The following is a 16346-nucleotide window of genomic DNA, read 5'->3' as shown; positions in this document are numbered from 1 at the left end:
TATGAAGATGATGAGATCAAAGAAATGCAAGAAGCAGATCTCAAAAAATTGATAAGAACATTAAGAAGTTCTCAAAAACAAATTCTTGAACTACAGAAATCCTTAGTGGACAAGATAGAAAATCTCTCTCGTGAAAATGAAATATTAAGGAGGAATCAAAATGAAATGAAACAACTAGTAGAACATGAAACTGTGATAGTGACAAAAAACCACAATGAAATGAAGAACTCAATAGATCAAATGACAAACACATTAGAGAGCCTTAAAAACAGAATGGGCAAAGCAGAAGAGAGAATATCAGACTTAGAAGACAGAGAACAGGAAAGGAAACAGGCAAACCAAAGAAAAGAAGAAGAAATTAGAAATCTAAAAAATATTGTCGGGAATCTACAGGATACTATTAAAAAACCTAATATTCGGGTTCTAGGAGTTCCTGAAGGCATGGAGAGGAAGAAAGGATTAGAAGGCATTTTCAGTGAGATACTAGCAGAAAATTCCCCAGGTTTGGAGAAGGACAGAGGCATCTTAGTACAGGAAGCTTATAGAACCCCTAATAAACATGACCAAAAGAGATCCTCACCACGACATGTTGTAATCAAACTCATCACAGTGAAACACAAAGAAAAGATTCTAAAAGGTGCAAGAGAGAAACGTCAGATTACTCTTAGAGGATCTCCAATTAGACTCACAGCAGACTTCTCATCAGAAACCCTACAAGCTAGAAGGGAATGGCGAGACATAGCCCAGGCACTAAGAGAGAAAAACTGTCAGCCCAGAATATTATATCCTGCAAAGCTCTCATTTGTGAATGAAGGTGAAATTAAGACTTTTCATAGCAAACAGAAACTGAAAGAATTTGTTGCCACTCATCCTGCCCTGCAAAAGATGCTTAAAGATGTGTTACACACAGAAACACAGAAACATGGTCACCAATATGAAAGAAGGTAAAGGAAGGAAACCTCACAGCAAAAGATCACAGGAAGCTCAATTTCTCTTTGACATAGAATTAAACTCTGATGCTCTGTTAAAGCAATGTGTTAAAGTAATCTAAAAACAAAAAGCAATTCAAATCAATTGGCAATCTACAAAAAGAGTTGAAGATTTTGAAGGCTATTATTGGGATTGCTATATTGGTCTATTATGCTGTGTTATATGTGTGTACATATTGTATGTCCACATAGGAAATTTTATTGAGAATTTTATTTTGAATGGCTTATAGATAAGATTGTCCATAGATTTGAGCTGCTAAAATCAATCAAAGATACATTTTAATTTGTGTGACCTGAATCTGTGTATCATGTGTTTTAAACTTGTTGGTAGAAAGAAACTGAAAACATTTTATATGGTTGTGCTTAAGTTTACTGGTTGAACGGACTACACCAGGTTAGATATTTAAGAGGTGTTTTCAAATACATGATTCTTAAAATTTATAGAAGGCATTGGACCTTCTGGTAAATGTTTTCTTAAGTTGTTATCTAATGGTTGAAACGGTTAGCTAAGTATTCATGTAATATTGCTGTTGTCAGCAAGCGATCTAGGACTTGCTCCCTCATTTCTCTATTCTAAGCCCAACTTATTCTTTCATTTCTCTATTCTCTTCAAGGTAGGAAACTAATTCTATTATGAAGGAATCTGTAGGATGCACAATTTAATCTTTAGACCTTATAAAAGAGATGGCTAACATTTTTCTGTAATAGCATAGCCAAAATAAGAACTTAAATGATAATCTCACAGCTAGATTCACTTCGCCATCACGAAGTATACAGTAAGTAGAAAAGGCCTCCCTTTCAGACCAAGGGGAAAGAAAGTTTTAAAGTGAGAATATAATTTCCTCATGGGCATTGTCTACCTTAGAAAAACTACTACAGAACATGCCTGTGACTATAGACTTGTAGTTCAGGCCACCGAAGATTAGAGATGGGATATGGGCACTCCCTTGACTTGCATCCTCTGGTCTGCTTTAACACAAACCAGGAGGAAAAGAAAGCTCGGCATCAGAAGCAATGGGTGGCAGGCTTATTAATGGCTGGACAGTGATCTGCCCTCAAGGAGACCCAACAGGCCAGTCCACTGCAGTGGCTTTCAATGTGGTAAGCCTGGGCTTCAGCAGAAGTCAGCTTGTGAAGAGCCCTGGCAGCTCTGCCAAGAGTTGGATCACTGGAAATGGACCTGCCCTGGTGTTGAAGGATGCCCAGGTCAGAGCCACAGATCTTATTGGCTCTAAGCTGAAAAGCCCTTCACTCAGCCCAACTTCCAAAGTGACCACTGCAGCTGAGAGGATGGTCAAGTAGGGTATGCAACATTGCAGGCAGAACTGTAAATTTCTTGTTAGAGATGCCCCCTGCCTTTACCTGGCCAGCTCTCCTCCCAGCCCAGCCAAGTAATGAAAGTCAACAGAGTGCCTTCCCCTAGGAGGTTCACACCTCCCTTAGGATATACCCCATGTGAAGAGATAGATAGGTCTGGGCCTCTTAACTTACAAGGCCTAAAGCCCACCAGATTATTATCAAGCCCCTTCTATCAGGTTCTATTTGCCTCTCAATCAGAAAACTTAATTGTAGCTTAGACAGCACCTTTCTTAGCACACCTAATAATGACTCTGTCCTTTGTTCTAGACCCTGTCTAGCACACTTGGGCCTCATTCCTTTGTAATCATAACCTCTACTCTACCACCAATGGCTCTACTCCCAACCTGTGTGTACTGATGGTCCTCTTCCCCACTTAATGCTGTATAATTGTTCAAACCTGGTAAATGCCACTCTTAGGATCATTGGTTACTATCCTCACTCTGTCTTTTATGACCCTGTCTAAATATGATCAGAGTCGGCGAACTTGGAAGGCTTCCATAGCCTTGGCAACTCATGACGACAGCCTAGGGTGGTTACTGGCGCCATAAACTAGAATGTCAATTTGTTGGGTCAACAACAAGAGCCACTGTGCACTTGCTCCTCATGTGGGATCTCTGTCCTTAATGTGCTGTACATTTTGATTTAATGCTATAACTAGTACTCAAACAGTATGTTTTACTTTGTGTTTCTATGTGGGTGCAAACTGTTGAAATCTTTATACTAAATTGATCTTCTGTATATAAAGAGAATTGAAAATGAATCTTGATGTGAATGGAAGGGGAGAGGGAGCGGGAGAGGGGAGGGTTGTGGGTGGGAGGGAAGTTATGGGAGGGGGAAGCCATGTAATCCATAAGCTGTACACTGGAAATTTATATTCATTAAATAAAAGTTAAAAAAAAAAAAAGGTTAAGTTGATCACTGTTAGCCAATGGCTTAATCAATCATGCTGATGTAATAACGCTTCCATAAAAATCCAAAAACACTGTGTCCAGAGAGCTTGCAAACAGCTGAACACATCAAAGATTCCAGGAAGATGAACACAAGATGCCCATGTGTCAGGAGGGTGGAGAACCCCAACTCCACAGGGAGCACTCGCGTGCTCAGTGCCCATCCAGACCTCGCCCTACAGAGCTGTTCATCTGGCTGCCTGTCTGATTTGTATCCTTTAGATACTCTTTATAATATGTAGATAAGCATGTTTCCCTGAGATCTGTGAGCCACTCTAGCAAATTATTCAAACCTAGAAAGGAGACTGTGGGGATCCTGATTTACAGCCAGCCAGCCAGAAATGCAGGTCAAACAAATGGCTTGTGACTGGCATCTGAAGGGGGACATGGGCAGTCTTGAGAACTGAGCCCTAAAACTATGGGGTTTGATGCTATCCTCAGGTAGACAGTGTCAGAAGCAAACTGGAAGACACCTAACTGCTGTCCTGTGCAGAACTGATTATTTGCTTGCTAGCAGAAAAAAAAAAAAATTCCATACATTTTGAGTCAGAGACGAGCTGTGTTGATTGCTGTTGGATGAGAGTATAGGAGAAAGTGAGTTTGTTTTTTTCTATACTCTCAGAACTACACACCCATTACATGTCTAAAAATTTAAAACCTGGCCAAGACTATGCCTCTGTACTCTTCCTTCTCAACCTGGGCCTTGGCAGGAAGAATGACTCCCACAGTGAAGGGTGGTGAGAAAGTCAACATGGACCAGGGACACCATCGACACATACAAGCACGTCCATCAAGTGTACTTCAACGTGACGATGGGAACTCTGGGTGTGCACATGGACATGAGGCCCAACAAAGCTGTTGCTGCCAAAGGAATATTCCATACCCCACATACATATACAGAAAGCACAAAAAAAGATGAAGGTTCACCCAAGAAGCACTAAACACTGGCTACCTGTGCACCTGTCACCACTTTCAAGAATCTGTATACAGAGAGTCATCAGAGAAAAAAGTTAACTAACCACTGATTGTCAAATAAAGTTAACCACACAATACGGGGCCAGCGCTGTGGTGCAGCAGGTTAAAACTCCAGCTTGCAGAGCCGGCATCCCATATAGGCACCAGTTTGAGTCCTGGCTGCTCCTCTTCCAATTCAGCTTTCTGCTATGGCCTGGGAAAGCAGTTAGAAGATGGCCCAAGTTCTTGGGCCCTTGCACCCGCATGGGAGACCCGGAAGAAGCTCCTGGCTTCAAATCGGCTCAGCTCTGGCCATTGCGGTCATTTGGGGAGTGAGCCAATGGAATGGAAGAACCTCTCTCTCTGGCTTTACCTCTCTCTGTAACTCAAGTAAATAAAATATTTAAACACACACACACACACACACACGGACTGCCCCACCCAAGTGGCTGGTGAGGATATGAAGGAACATGTCTGCTGGAGTAAACATGAGTAGATCAGCAACTACAGAAAACAGTTCACCGGTTTCTTATTAAATTAAGTACCCACCTAGCGTATGATCCAGCTACTCCATTCCTAAATATTTATCCAAGACAAATGGAAGCGTGCATCCAAGGATTTGTGCATACATGCTCACAGCAGCTTTATTCCAGTAACCAAAAGTTGGAAACAATCCAAATCTCATCAGCAAGTGGATGGATAAACAATGATGGCCTACTCATATAATGCAATATTATTCAGCAATAAAAAGGACGTGTGGACTTTTACAAAATGGATTATGCCGAGTGAAAGAAACCAGCAATAATTTTTTAAAAAGATTTATTTATTTATTTGAAAGGCAGGCAGTGGAGGGAGGATGGGAGAGAGGGAGAGATATCTTTCATCTTTCATTCCAAATGGCTGCAACAGCCAGGCCAAAGCCAGGAGCTAAAAATTCCATCCAGGTTTCCCACATGGCTGCCAGGGACCCAAGTACTGGAGCCACTGTCTACTACTTTCCCAGGCACATTATCAGAAAGCTGGATCAAAGCAAACTAGGACTTGAACCAGTACTCTGATATGGGATGCTGCTGTCACAAGTGGTGGCTTAACCTACTGCACCACAATGTAGGCCATAGCAATAATTATCAGTTACATAAAATTCTAGAAAATACAAACTAATATACAGCGATGGAAATCAGGTGAAAGTGAAATGGCAGAGAAAGGTGGAAGGAAAGAACTGCCAAAAGGCACAAGGAATCTTTTGGGAGCAATGGATACATTTAATATCTTGATTGTGATAATAGTTTCAAAGGTATAAGGATACATCAAAACTTGTCAAATTATGCACTTTAAATAGTTAATTATACATATGTTACCTCACTAAAACTACTTTTAGAATGATAAGTGACTAACTAATGCACAAACAATAACAGCATATTATGGAGTTTCTACATACAGAATTAAAACCAACGACAACAGTAGGAGCCGATGTGGCGGTGCAGGTTAAGCCACTGCTTGTGAAGCCTGCCAGTGTGAGTCCGGCTTGCTCCACTTCCAGGAAAGCAGTGGAAGATGTCTGAAGCACTTGAGCCCTCACCATTCACATGGGAAACCAGGATGGAGTTCCTGGCTCCTGGCTTCAGCCTGGCCCAGACCTGGCAGTTGTGGCCATTTGGGGAGTGAACCAGCAGATAGAGGACCTCTCTCTCTCTCTCTCTCTCTCTCTCTCTCTCTCTCTCTCTCTCTCTTACTCTGTCTTTCAAATAAATAAATCTGAAAAACAAAACAAAAAGTTGCTCACACAAACACTGAATTGCTGGATAGACTCATATTTGGGTCACAGCAAGGCCACTGGGGACCAGTTACTAACACTTGAGTCTCACACGTGACTCAAAACAGAGGTGACAAGAGGAGTTCTCCCATGGGGTCACTGAGAGGATGAAATGAAACAATGTTTCTTAAGCAGGTTCCAGAGTACTTCACACAAAATAAACATCCCCAAACAGCTCTTCCAGTTACCAAGCTCCTACTGAAGAAAGAAACAAAACACCAAGGTATTTCAGAGTGTTATCAGAAGGCATACAAGGGTCTAGCACCAAAGAACACAGGCAAGGAGGCATCATCCCTAAATGAAGTTAGCTCTCATTCACTGTTGGCAATGTTTAAGCTTTTAAAAATTTTTTAATTTTTTAAAAAATTTATTTTGGAAATCTGCTGGTTCACTCTTCAAATGTCTGCAACTGCTCCTGGGAGCAGGAAGTACAGTCCGGTTTCCCATGGGGGCAGCAGGAACCCACTACTTGAGCCACACATCACTGCCTCCTAGGGTCTCTGCTGGCAGGAAGCTAGAGGCAGGAGCAGGGTCTGGGAATTAAATCCAGGCACTTCAATGTGGCATGTGGGGGTCTTAACCAATAGGCTGAATGTCTGCCCATTGTCCAACGTTTAATGGCTTAAAAATAGTCTAAAATTCTCCTGTGTCTAAAGTCATGGAAGGCACAGCAGGGCTCTCAGGTGCATCTAGGAATGAAAGTCAGCTGGTGGTGGGTTGGGAGCACCTGAGGATGGGGAATCCAGGTGAGAGCAGTGAAGGGGCTCTTTCTCCCTGCCCAAAGCAGTTCCTGGAAAAGGTAGACTTGTATTTAAAGAAAATTACGTGCACCAACTCAAAATTCACTTTAAAGCACTATTAACCTGAACACTTGGGCCTGACTGCTCATATTTTGAAACATATTAATTACATTCAATTGTGCAATGTGAGAATCTCATACCCATGTAAGTGTACATTACAGGACTGTGGTACAAAACTCAATGCACAGGATTCTAACCCCCCCACTCGTGACTGTGTAGACAGTTCAAACAGTTCCAGGATCCAGGGCTTGGCGGCAGGTACAGTGCTGCTCCTCTGGGACTCACCTTTGTCTCTCTGGAGACGGGTTGGGGCTGCGGGGAGGAGGTGTGCGGGGCACAGCTGGCTTTGGGGCGATGCTGGCTGCAGGGAGAAGGCCATGGATGATGTGTTTCTGCACAGATGAAATTAGCAGAGGTCATTGGGATGAAGAGGAATCACCTGGGTCCTGCCACCACCACCCCTCCCCCAGGATCACTGCACTGTCCACTCAGGGATCCAGCCATCTGAGGAGCCCCACTCTTCCCTAACACCCTCAATCCCCATCTGGCCAGACAAGCACAGCCACCCAGCGAGCAGCATTGTGGGGCCCCTTTTGGCCCTCCATGCGCGGAGCAGCTTCCCTGACCACTCCCTAGGGTCACCCTCTAGCCCGTCCACTCATCCCCCAGTACCGTCCCCAGTGATCTCTCATGTGCCTCCCTCTGCAGGGCAGGGAGACTTCCTGAGAAGCAGGCTGCTTTCTTCAGTTGCTAGCCCTGGAACTCAGTCCTGACACCCTAACCCACACCTGGCAGAGACTTCATCAAGATTCTCAAGGATGCAGGCAATGAAAACTAGCTCCTGCACACAATGGGAGGCACAGCACAGCACACTGCTTTAGAGCACTGGGAGGCTCTTGGAGGTTTCTGAGGCTAGCCCAATCTTCATCTTCTGCGCACCAAGCATTCTTCACCCCACTAGAGGCAGAACACCATGAGAATCATGAAGAAAGCCAGCCCTCACCCTTGAGGTAGAGTCCTGGGGAAAACCGCCCAAATGGAGCACGGAATTCTGGGAAGTGCCAAAGGAGCGGTAAAAACAAAATGTTGAGGTTGTCGAAGGCGGGGAGGGCTCCTTCGTATCTGGGGACCAGCAAGGAGACCTCAAATGTTCACCTTGGAGGAAAGCCCACAGGCACTTAGACTGGGTTTTCCAAGACAACCACTGCTCTCACTTGGAAATGTGATGGAAAAGTACTCCAAGAAGAAGGAATAACATGAAGAACGGAATGGAGCAAGACGCTGGTGGCAGCGCTCCTGGAGGTAGCACCCACTCCAGCGTCCTGGAGTGCAGACACATCTGGGAGGGGCAGCCAGAATGACGGGCTAAAGACGACTCCATCTGAAGGGCTCTGATTCCAGAGTGGGCAGCATCACTCCCTGATGACAGGTAAATGGTCCGGCATGTCACAGAAAGTCTCCACTGGTTGCTTCCCACCAATGGATCCACAGTCTTCTCTTGCTCCCCTCTTTATTCCTGCACATATTCCCTATGCCTTAGCACTCAGAATTGCCATCCTTTTCTTAAAAGCAAATAATTCATTCTTTACCAGGCCTCAGTATATGCTGTACTCTCCAGCTGAAATTCTCTTTCTGTACTTAATCCCCAAAAGCTAATCCTCTGGGCCAGTGCCGTGGCTCACTAGGCTAATCCTCTGCCTGCGGCGCCAGCACCCCGGGTTCTAGTCCCGGTTGGGGCGCCAGATTCTGTCCTGGTTGCCCCTCTTCCAGGCCAGCTCTCTGCTGTGGCCTGGGAGTGCAGTGGAGGATGGCCCAAGTGCTTGGGCCCTGCACCCACATGGGAGACCAGGAGAAGCACTTGGCACCTGGCTCCTGGCTTTGGATCAGCACAGCACGCTGGCCGTGGCGGCCATTTGGGGAGTGAACCAATGGAAGGAAGACCTTTGTCTCTGTCTAACTCTGCCTGTCAAAAAAATAAATAAATAAATAAAGCTAATCCTCTGGCCAACTCCCCAGTAATTACAGATGGAACCCGCTTACAATGGTTCAACTTAGGATATATGTTTTTAAATGCATCTTTTAAAAAATGATTAATTCATTTATTTGTGAAGCAGAATGGGAGAGAGGGAGGGAGGGAAAGCGCTCCCATCTCCTGGCCTACTCCCTAAATAGCCCCTAGTTAGGGCAAAAGCTGAGAGTCAGGAACCCAACCCAGGTCTCCCACGCAGGCAGCAGGAACATAATCACTCGAGCCATCCCTGCTGCCTCCCTGGATCCACATTAGCGTGAAGCTGGAGTCCAGAGATGAGCATCGAACTCAGGCATTCTGCTGTGGGACCCCACTGGCGTCCTAACCACTAGAAGAAATGCCTGCCCTCTGACTTTTCAACAGTGTTGTAAAGGCAACACCTAGTCAGTAGAAGCAGTACTTCAAAATCTGAATTTTGGTATTTTCCAAGGCTAGCGATACGCTGTTAAGATCCTTCCCGGAGATGCTGGGCGGCAGCAGCAAACCACAGCTCCCCAAAAGGTGCCCAAGTGATGTTCGACAGCGTGCTGTGTGCCTAAGTTAGGGTCGAGGGATTCACGGGTGGTTAAAAAGACTGGCAGGCTCAGCAGGTGGCAGGGGAGGAAGTTAACGGGTTTCTGAAGTCAGCCCCCTGCATCAAAGGGTAGGAAAGGAGCAGTGCTCAGGGAGTGGGGCTGGGAGTACAAGTGGCTGCGGGGTACGTGTGTGGCGGTGCTGATGCTGGCGACACTGCGCGCTAGGGCAGCGCGGTCAGATCCGCACATGAAAGGACGCCTTTGGCGCCGTCTGCAGAACGTGAACTAGCGAGGCGCTAAGAACCCAATCCAGGGAGCTGCTGGAGGCCAGGGTGGAGCCGCTCGAGGGGTGGACGTGGCGGGCGGCAGGGGAAGGAACCACGAGCGACTGCCCAGCAGGGATACCGAGCAGCGCAGCGGGAGCGAGCTCTCCGGGCAGACAGAGGGATTCCCGTGCGACCGCGGCCCACGCGAACTCAGGGCTTCCCGACTGAAAACCCCTCTCTCCTCAGCCGCCGCCTGGCCTCCATCACAGGCCTCATCCCAACCGCTCCTCAGTTCCCGGCCCCGCGCGGGACGCGCGAGGATTTACTCACAAACTGGTCCTGGCGGCCGAAATCCCGGGAACATGCCTGCTGCGGGGCTGAGCCTACGAGAGAAGTCCCTCGTCCCTCCGCAGCCAGGAGCCCGCGCTACTCCAGCCAAGCTCCCAACGCTTTTTCTTCACGACAGACCTCGCAGAAACCCCGTCGGCCAATGGCTCTGTTTCCTCCTCAACCAATCAGCTCCCGGGTTACTCCCACACCCGTCGCTCTGGGCAACCAGCGCGTCCCGTTCAAATCCCACCAGTGCGGGAGGCGGCTGAACTGTCTGCTCTCTAATTGGCCGGCGCAGGTGTCCATCCCTGACGCCACAGCCTATCCCACGCTGCAGGGGGCGGAGGGCGGGCAGGATGAAAAACTGGGCGCGCGCTGCTGACGTACACGGAAGTGGCGCGGCCTCAGGTGGTACAGGAACCCCCAGACTGGGAGGCGGAGGCGGGTCCTGCCGGCTCCGCACCGGCCCTGGACTAGAATGGAGATCGGAGGCGCGTCCGGGGCCAGGCAAGTCACAAAAGTGAGAAAGGCGGGCACTGGGGCAGGAATTTGTTGGCTCTTACGCTAATAATTCAGGTTTTGAAAGAATACTCTGCAGAGGAGATCCTGCCACAGAGGGCTTGGCGTTCAACGGGACGCGGGGCTGTGTGCGCCTAAGTGCCACCTGCATTGCCGTCGTTAGAGACCATCGATGGAAGGGAAGCCCCCCGGCGGCCCAGGCCCCGTGCACGTGCCACTTGGGCACGTGGTAGCGAGAAGTGGCGGGGGTCGCAGCTGGCGCAGGAGGTGCAAGGTGAGTGGGCTCCCCACGCGCTGGAGCGCGCTGCACCCTGTTGCGCCTTTTCTCCCAGACTTCATGGAACTCATTTTCTGGTCTGTATTTTAAGGGAAAATTAAGCTCGTTTTTGAGGATGGCCTGGCACCGGTAGATTTTTACCTGTCTAACAGATCTTGCATTCTTTATATCACCGAAGCTGATTTGGTGGCAGGAAACGGCTACAGAAAGAGGCTTGTTCGGGTTAGAAATGTAAGTACTGAACTGGAAGAAACTGAACATTTCATTTGTACGCTTACCCCTCCATCCCTTGGAATAATTGCTATGAAACCACTGGCCAATCCAAACACAAAACCATAGCTTTCTCCACCTCAGAAGGCATCTTGTTACAAAGTGGACTGCTTTTTTTTTTTTTTTTTTTTTCTTTGCAGTCCAATAACCTACAAGGGATTGTGATAGTTGAGAAAACACAGATGAGCGAACAGTACTTCTCGGCCATACAGAAGTTTACTGTGCTGGACCTTGGGATGGTGTTGCTTCCCGTGGCCAGCCAGGTGGAAGCGTCCTGCCTCATTGTCCAGTTAGTAAGTACCCCTTCCTGCTCCTTTGTTGCTGCCCTCTGTCCTGCAGATTCTCAGCTCACCTATACGCTAGCTCTGCCTCTGCTATAGTTGCAACCCATCAATCCAGCCCATGGCATCCGCCACGCTAGCGTCTAAAATCGCTTTGAGGACTTGGAAGCTCAGAAGCTGCCTCTGTGGCCAGCTGGCCTTGCACACACCCCCACCCCCGCCAAGGGAAGTGTCACAGAGCAGACGAGTTAACCTGCTTTAGACTCCCAGACCCTGATTACTGCCATGATTCACCGTCCTGCTGTTAGGCTGGTGAAAATGTCCCCTGGCAGCTACTTTGCCTCATCCCCACATGTCCTTCATTGAACGTCAACGAATAAAAAAAAAACTGGTTCTCTGATTGCCTCATTTTTCACACATTAGAATTTCCTGGGGAGCTTTTTTTTTTTTTAAGATTTGTTTTATTTATTTGAAAGACAGAGTTACAGAGAGAGAGGTCTTCCATTCCTCTGGTTCACTCCCCAGTTGGCCGCAACAGCCCGAGCTGCACCAATCCAAAGCCAGGAGGCAGGAGCCAGGAACTTCTTCCAGGTCTCCCACGTGGGTGCAGGGGCCCAAGGACTTGGACCATCTTCTACTGCTTTCCCAGGCCATAGCAGGGAGCTGGATCAGAAGAGGAGCAGCCAGGACTAGAACCGGCGCCCATATGGAATGCCGGTGCTTCAGGCTAGGGCTTTAACCCACTGAGCCATGATAAATGAGCCTTCCTTTCTGGCCAATTAAAAAATTAGAACAGCAGAGGAGGTAGGGACAACCTGAATATCAGTTGTGTGTTTTAAATTTCCCCCTCTGGTGTGCAGCTTGAGTTGGAAATCAAACTGGAAATGCAGGCAACCCTGCATGGCTCACAGATCCCTCCCCACCATGCCCCTTGCTTCACGGTTCCTTCCGTCCCTAAATAAAATAGCTTTATCAGCCTTCGTGTAACCACCACTCCCTGAGAACAGTTTCTCTTTTGGCAGTTTCTTGCAGGCCCTCCATGAAGCAGATCGAGTTCAAGTATTTATCCATTTATCTTGCATAACCCAAATGATCCATAGGAAAATGTTTGCATTCCTCAGAGTAGTTTTATTCTAAACATTGTGATAACTTAGGGTTTTTTTTTTTAAACTACCCATTTTTATCTTGTTCTTTGTGTAGTCATATGCCTGATCTTTCAACACTTTTGCTGATGTCTGAGAACTTGGTCTATAAGAATAGTCAAGCCTTAACTGGTTTAGGTCTAGCTGAACCAGACTTTAAGAATAAACTGCCAGCCTTCCAGAGGGCGCTCATGTGCTTTTATTTTAATTTCCGATTCAGGTTCAAGAGCAAACCAAAGAGCCCAGTAAGAACCCTTTTCTTAGGAAGAAACGGACTCAGTTCTCTGAGCCGTACCTCCTCCGAACTGTGCAGCAGATCCCAGGAGTTGGAAAGGTCAAAGCTCCCCTTCTGCTTCAGAAGTTTCCAACCCTCCAACAGCTGAGTAATGCTTCCATCCCAGAACTGGAGCCAGTCGTCGGACCAGCCGTAGCACAGCAGATCCACGCCTTCTTCACACAGGCCAGGTGACAGCTGGCCAAGTTTAATCCTTTAGATCACGAAGAATGGGATCTTGTTTTCATATTTAAAAACCAAGAGGAAGGGGCAGGCGTTGTGGCATAGCAGGTTAAGCCTGCACTTAGGAGGCCCAAATCTTATACTGGAATGCGTGGTGTGAGTCCCAGCTACTCCATACCATTGTGCCTGGGAGGCAGAAGATGGCCCATGTACTTGGGTCACCCACATGGAGTTCCTGGCTCTTGGCTTTAGCCTGGCCCAACCCTGGCTATTGCCAGGTATTTGGGAGAGTGGACCAGCAGATGCAAGGTCTCTCTTCCTCAGCCTTTCAAAGAAATAAACAGCTGGAGCGAGCCTGTGAAGTGTCCTGCCTTTGCTGTCGGCTCAGGCATGTCAGTGGGCCAGAGCTGGCACTGCCCTCTTTGTACTAAGACCAAAGGGGCCTGAGTTTCCTAAGAGAGTCAGGGACTTGCATGCTCAGCAAAAAAATCAATTAGGGCAGATTGTAATGAGTGACCTTGACCTGCATCTATCACGGAAAAGTCTTCTGGAAAGTTCAGGTGGTGGGTGTGACCAGCTAAGAGGAAAGAAACCTACAGTGGAGCACTGTGTACTGCCAGTCTCTGGTTCCTGTGTCACAGCTCCTGTCCAGGGCTCTGGGGGCTGCTGCCAATATAAATAAACAATTGTACAACAGCTCCCTCCTCCCTGTTTTTTTTTTTTTTTTTTTTTTTTAATAATCACTGGGCATGTCTTCTGAACACAGAAAACTTGGAGTTCCCATTTAAAGATGCAAAATTGATGTGTGTGAAGAAAAAAAGAATGTGTGTTTATGCATGGCCTGCCAGAGGGAGAATACACAAGAAACAGAGCCAGCTGTGTCCAGTGAGGGAACCCCTGGGCTAGGGATCAGATGGTACAATTTCCCCTTCAAAAAATTAAAGATGACATAACTTCAAAGCTCATTTGCTTTGTGTGCTTTAGGATAGAAACGATTTGAAACAAGCAGAGAAAGTAAAGTAAAAGTCAAATGTTCACTTAGGTAAATGAATGTGTTTATTTAAATACTTACACAAACACGACCCAGGAGCCATGGCTGCACTTGCCCAAAGGCAGCTACTTCCCTTAAGATATTGCACAACAGAAAATATTTAAATCCTCATTCTTAAAGTTGGATTTCAATGTTATATTTTTTACCTAGGTAAGTTGTACTATGTCAACAGTGAATCTTACTAGAGTCACAGTATCATCCAACGTATAGCAAGAGAAATCAGTGGGTAAGAATGTCATGTTTAAAAGCCAAATAGAGCTTTACACTTGAATCATTTACATCTTTACCTTATAAAATGCAAAACTATTTTTTTACCCAACACTTAAAATATACAATTATGTACTTTCTACTTTAAACAAAATGAAGAATGTTTTGAGTATCAAACAGTATATTATCTACCTTGTAGACAGTATCTTCACCTAACACTGCCACTGTGTTAGCAACTCTTGAATGACACCGAACTTTAGAAGAAAAGCCGTTCCTAAATTTTATATTTAACTAGACAAATTTGGCACTAGAGTATCTGGAAATAGCATTCATATAATGTAAAATTACAGTAACATCTGTCATTTTAGGTTAATGATGACCAATTAAGCAGCTCATTGGAACAGCTTTTAGTAACCACTCATTTAGTCTATCGCTAGAGTCCTTTGACCTACCTTCAGTCAGGGGTCATCTGAGTTCTAGGTTGAGGAATGATTATTACCCAAACGTGGAAAGCGTGGCAAACAGTGCTAACACAGGTAACCCCAACCCAACTGACAGGGACCACGAGTCTTAACTGTAACCATAAAAACAGCCATAATCTCAACACTAGCCTATGTACAAAACATAATAAATAACTTGCAGCAATATAATAATGTTTGTCAAATAAGTTTGTTTTCCACGAATTTCTAGAGGTTTCTTGTTACCTTCCTTCATAAAAACACGTCCAATGCAAGTTTACACAGAAAAATGAGATTCGAGAACATTCTGACATTTTCTGTCATGGCACTGATTTGAAGGCCGCGTCGGCGCTGGAGACGCTTTGGGTCTGCCGCCTGATTTCCCTGCATTAGTAGAGAAAGCTGTCGGAGTTGAGGAGGCTGAAGGGAGCGGGGAGCTTCTTCTTGCTTTGAGGCCTGGCGACCCCAACGGACGGGAGGCACAGGGTGCTGGCTGACTTCTGTCTGTTCTTGTTGGTGCCCCAACTCAAAAAGGAAAGCTTCTTTGAGATTTTCTTGGTTTTGTCAGTTTTATCGTCATCCTCTATGGCTAAGCAGATCATGGAGTAAGTCTTCTGCATTCCCACCGAGTATGTGGCACATTTACTATGCTGCACATAGAAAAGGGAGAAAGAGGGCATTGGATGACTCCAGGCTACCCAATACGTCATCGCAGACTCACGTTCTACGCTTACAGGACCCTCTTATAAATTAGGTGGAGCTAATTCTGGAACTCAAGTGGTTGTTACTTACATTTTAGGACTTCAAAAAATTAGGCCGGCGCCATGGCTTAACAGGCTAATCCTCCGCCTTGCGGCACCGGCACACCGGGTTCTAGCCCAGGTTGAGGCGCCGGACTCTATCCCGGTTGCCCCTCTTCCAGGCCAGCTCTCTGCTATGGCCTGGGAAGGCAGTGGAGGATGGCCCAAGTGCTTGGGCCCTGCACCTGCAAGGGAGACCAGGAGAAGCACCTGGCTCCTGGCTTTGGATCAGCACGATGCGCCAGCCACAGCGGCCATTGGAGGGTGAACCAATGGCAAAAGGAAGACCTTTCTCTCTGTCTCTCTCTCTCACTATCCACTCTGTCAAAAAAAAAAAAAAATTTTTGTGTAAAATGGGATTAAAAGGGCCAGTGCTGTGGCATACTAGGTGAAGCTGCACCGGTTCAAGCCCTGGCTGTTTCACTTCCTGTCCCACTCCCTGCTGATGTGCCTGGGAAAGCAGCAGAGGATGGCCCAAGTGCTAGGGCTCCTGCACCTATGTGGGTGATCAAGAGGGAGTTCCAGACTCCTGGCCCAGCCCCAGCCTCTGCAGCCATTTGGGGAGGGAACCAGTGGATGGAAGCACACTCGCGCTCTCTGTGTTACTGACTTTCAAATCTTTTTTTTTTTAAATGGGATTAAAAGATGGTTGTTTTGGTGCAAAACATTTTGAAACCCAAGTAGAACAGGCCTTTAAAAATGTCCTGAAAGACGCATCCTAGGAAAAAACTGCATGGCTCCAAAACTTTTACACCAAAACAAACTTTTAATTCCATTTCCCATGAATGCTGTGAAGTATGTCCATATATAGTAATGAAAACACAGTGGACAGCAGTGCCCTGCCCACCGTTGCTTCCAGGCCCTTCTAACAACAGCTGTGTT

The 16346-nt window shown here is 46.6% G+C and overlaps 1 long non-coding RNA gene and 1 pseudogene across 1 annotated transcript; one reads left to right on the top strand and one right to left on the bottom strand.

Annotated features, from left to right (window-relative positions):
* Positions 1-4818: 4818 nt before the first annotated feature.
* LOC133755600 (uncharacterized) lies at positions 4819-10168 on the bottom strand. Its single transcript, XR_009865424.1, has 3 exons — positions 10003-10168; positions 7148-7254; positions 4819-6852 (listed from the first exon to the last, which is right to left on the bottom strand). It is a non-coding gene; the product is annotated as an uncharacterized LOC133755600 (long non-coding RNA).
* A 219-nt stretch (positions 10169-10387) lies between these two features.
* Positions 10388-14850, top strand: LOC133755601 (Fanconi anemia core complex-associated protein 24-like; annotated as a pseudogene).
* The last annotated feature ends 1496 nt before the right edge of the window (positions 14851-16346 follow it).

This window comes from Lepus europaeus, unplaced genomic scaffold, assembly GCF_033115175.1.
Source record: "Lepus europaeus isolate LE1 unplaced genomic scaffold, mLepTim1.pri SCAFFOLD_594, whole genome shotgun sequence".
In the NCBI taxonomy this organism is placed as follows: domain Eukaryota; kingdom Metazoa; phylum Chordata; class Mammalia; order Lagomorpha; family Leporidae; genus Lepus; species Lepus europaeus.
This window is presented reverse-complemented; position numbering and strand designations above follow the sequence as displayed.